This window comes from Physeter macrocephalus, chromosome 6 (genome assembly GCF_002837175.3).
Source record: "Physeter macrocephalus isolate SW-GA chromosome 6, ASM283717v5, whole genome shotgun sequence".
NCBI lineage: Eukaryota > Metazoa > Chordata > Mammalia > Artiodactyla > Physeteridae > Physeter > Physeter macrocephalus.
The window spans coordinates 52215334-52219259 of NC_041219.1; the positions used below are offsets into that span (position 1 = coordinate 52215334).

Below are 3926 nucleotides of genomic sequence, written 5' to 3' on the forward strand. Positions count from 1 at the left end.
TGGAATAATATATATTATACTGAATAATAACAAATTTACTTTAAAAAATATACAAGTTGTCAGAAGTTAACTTTACTATTTAGTTAGTTTTTTTTTTTTTTTTTTTGCGGTACGCGGGCCTCTCACCACTATGGCCTCTCCCGCTGCGGAGCACAGGCTCCGGGCACGCAGGCTCAGTGGCCATGGCCCACGGGCCCAGCCGCTCTGCGGCATGTGGGATCTTCCCGAACCGGGGCACGAACCTGCATGCCCTGCATCGGCAGGCGGACTCCCAACCACTGCGCCACCAGGGAAGCCCTATTTAGTTTTTAAAAATTTTTATTTTAGTTATTTATTTTTGGCTGCGTTGGGTCTTTGTTGCTGCACGTGGGCTTCCTCTAGTTGTGGCGAGCGGGGACTACTCTTTGTTGCGGTGTGTGGGCTTCTTACTGCGGGGGCTTCTCCTTGCTGTGGCGCACGGGCTCTAGGCGCGCGGGCTTCAGTAGTTGTGGCACGCGGGCTCAGTAGTTGTGGCGCACGGGCTTAGTTGCTCCGTGGCATGTGGGACCTTCCTGGACCAGGGCTTGAACCCATGTCCCCTGCATTGGCAGGCGGATTCTTGACCACTGCGCCACCAGGGAAGCCCTACTATTTAGTTTTAAGAGCATAATAGAGTATTCAGTGGGGCAGTGACAGAATTTGAGGAGTAATGAATGTAGCCAGTGACAGATACAATGACTGCTGGGGCTGTACATATGCTCATTTGGGGGAAAGTGAGAATTTCTTCACTTGCAATAAGGATGGATGTACCTTGTTCGGTGAAAATATAGCATTGTTTTGTTGTTGTATGGAAGTTCAAATATGCTTAAAAGGCTGCATACAGAAGCTGACTTTCCAGAAGGTCAGACTCTGCCCATTTTCCACTTACTGCCTCAGGTCCAAATCCACTTCTCTTTGCCTGCTCTGCAATAATGGAGCTGGATCCCAGAAGCATTATGCAGGGAAAGTTTTGTCCTTTCTCGAATATATAGTTCTTTACTCCTTTATAATTAATCCCATTATCAGTAATTAAAAAAACTTATTTATTTGGTTGCACCAGGTCTTAGTTGCGGCAGGCAGGCTCCTTAGTTGTGGCATGTGAACTCTAGGTTGCGGCATGCATGTGGGATCTAGTTCCTTGACCAGGGATCGAACCTGGGCCCCCTAAGCTGGGAGCGTGGAGTCTTAACCCACTGCACCACCAGGGAAGTCCCTCAGTAATTTTTATATCAAACTTTCTCTGAAGTCACTGTGTGCTCTCTGTCCCCTCATTGAACCCTGACTACTGATACAAGGAGGAAAAACCAAACAGGGAAAGGGGCTGTGAGTGTGCCCATGTGCATGCATGTGTGTGCATGTGCGTGTCTGTCTGTGCATGCATGTATGTAGGTTTGAGATTTGAAATAGGAAGGCCAGGGCAGTCCTCACGGAGAAGGGGACAATGGAGTAAGATGTAGGAGGTCAGTTAGCATGGGGACAATTAGAGGGTGTGACAGGATGCACATTCAATGGCCTGCGGCAGGAGGGTCTCCTGATTGGAGCCAGATGAACAAGGGGCAGAGCACAAATGAGACGCAATTGTGTAGGGCCTGTGGGTGGCAGCAAGGGCTGGCTTTCGTGCTGTGTGACACGGGAGCCCCTGGGGGAGGGATGGGATTGGACTTCTTTTCACTGGGTGCTCTGCTGACTGCGACAAGCTGGCCTCCAGCAAGTGTGGCAGGACAGAAGCAGGGAGCCTGTTGGGAGGCTGCTGCTGTGAGTCAGGTGAGAGAAACCTCGACCAGGGCTGCAGGAGGAGAGCTGGCTGTAGTTAGAAGTCGAGGGACATGTGGATGAACCAAGGGTGGGGTGGGAGAGGGGAGGAGCCCTGGCTGACCCCAGAAGAACATCACGATCAGGATGAGGGCTGCAGGCACTCACAGAAGGACAACCAGTGGATGCCTCTCAAGCACTTGGACTCCTAGCCCTGAGCCCCTATTCTGCAGCTCTACCCACCGCACCTCCAGCCTTGGGGGTGGGGTCTGCGCTTGCAGGGCTTGTAATCTATTCGCGGTTGTAAGCTTGACGCTTTTTTTATCCCCACTTCCTGAAAGTTCATCCTACAGAACTTGCCAGAAACCTGCCCTGCCGTTTGCCTGGGGAAGTCGTCCAGGGTAAGCTGTCTCCGCAGGAGCCGGACGTGGGGAAGCGGGCGCCTCCCGGCCCGCCCAGCAGCCCCGGAGCAAACCCTCTCCCGCAACCTCTCCCGCTCTCCCTGCCCCAGGGCTCAGCATGGCCAGGGGTCAGATCCGTTTCCGCCACGACCACGTGCATCGGAAGCCGGGAGGCAGTAAGGGGATGACTGGCAAGAGCGTCAGCCAGAAGTTCCTTACGTGTTCCATTTCTTTTTCCAACGTCTCCCATGGTTCACGCTGCCACCTGAAATAACAATTCTCATTTTAGAGATCAGTTTGATTGAGTCAAACAACTTCGACAAATGGGCACATATTTTAATGTGCAAAATACTACAAGAACCTGGGGGGCACCTGGGAAAACCATGGGTCTGGTGGCTGCTGCTCCGACGCTCCCCGTCCGGGTAGTAGAGAGGACGGAGAGCTGACCGCTGCTCACTGTTGCTCTGGCCGTGTCCACGCCAAGTGCCCAAGGAGTTCAGGAGACACCCAGCTGCCCCAGTCGCAGAGGCCTTCAGCCTTAGAGGAAGGCTCCCAGGGAGCAGGGATACCCCTGTCCCAGATGTGTGACCCTCAAATCGTTTCAGGCCTCCGGAGGGGTTATTTATTCTGGGGCTGACGTTGTGTTAGAAAATGTATCACCGCAAACGCATTATCCCATCAAAACTTACTTACGCTCGTGCAGAAACTTTGCGGTACCTCAGAGGGACCAGCGGAGGAAGCCGCGCCCGCCGCACCCGCGCGTCCCCGCCCACCTAGAGGCCCCGCCCCGCTGCGAGCGCGAGGCCCCGCACGAGGCCCCGCCCCCCGCACGAGGCCCCGCCCCCGGCGTGCGCGCGCCCGGCCGCCGCCACCGCCATTTTGAAGTGACCGGAGCGCCGCCCGCGGCCTGAGCCGGTCCCGAGCCGCCGGCCCGCCGCGCTGAGTCTGTAGGCGCCGTGTCCGTGGGCGCCTCGCCTGGCCGGGCCCATGTGCGCGCGGCCCGCCCCAGGCCGCCCGGGCTTCGCCTCCGCCCGCGCCCTGGCCTCCACCCCGGCCTCCGAGGAGCCGCCGCGACGCCCGGCCCGCGGGGCAGGTGAGTGCGGCCGCCGCTCAGAGCCGGCGGTACTGGCTGGCCGGGCCCGGAGGGGCCACCCCGTCAGTGTCCTCATGTCGGCGTCCACCCTCTGCCTGTCGCTGCCCCCTCAGTGTCCACCCCTCTGTCAGCGTCCACGCCCCGCCCGTCGCTGCTGCCGTGATGCTCGCCTTGCCCGTGCCCACCCTTGTCAGCGTCCCCCAGGCTAGTGTCCACCAGGTCAGTTTCCCCCATGTCAGTGCCCGCCCCGTCAGTGTCCTCTACAACGGTGTCCACCCCTGACAGTGACTTCGTGTCAGTGTCCACCACCGGTGTCTCCCATGACGGTCCACCCGCACCAGTGACCTCCCATCAGTGTCCACCGCCCCACTCCGTTGGTGCCCCGTGTCAGTGCCCTCCCGCCTCCTTTACCCCCTCGGAGTCCCCCAAAGCGGTGTTCACCCCCACCTGTGGTGCCCTTCCAGTCAGTGTCTCCCACGTCAGGGACCCCCCCCAAGTGCCCTCTTCCCTGTGAGTAACCTCCCCCTAATGTCCTTCCTCCCCCTGTGCTGCCAGTGCCCCCAACATCAGTTCCCCCCCAGGCGAGATTCCCCATCAGATTGTCGGTGTCCCCACTCGCCTCCTCCCTGCTTCCTCCCTCACGCCTCTCTGTTAGGGCCCCT

The 3926-nt window shown here is 57.8% G+C and overlaps 1 protein-coding gene across 1 annotated transcript in view; it reads left to right on the forward strand.

Moving 5' to 3' along the window:
- The first annotated feature begins 3083 nt into the window (after window positions 1-3083).
- The window catches only part of PPP6R2 (protein phosphatase 6 regulatory subunit 2), an 82631-nt gene continuing 81788 nt past the window's right edge, over window positions 3084-3926 (forward strand). Inside the window, exon 1 of the mRNA XM_028490789.2 lies at window positions 3084-3264. The gene's annotated coding sequence lies outside the window, so the exon portion shown is untranslated. The remainder of the gene's footprint in view (window positions 3265-3926) is intronic.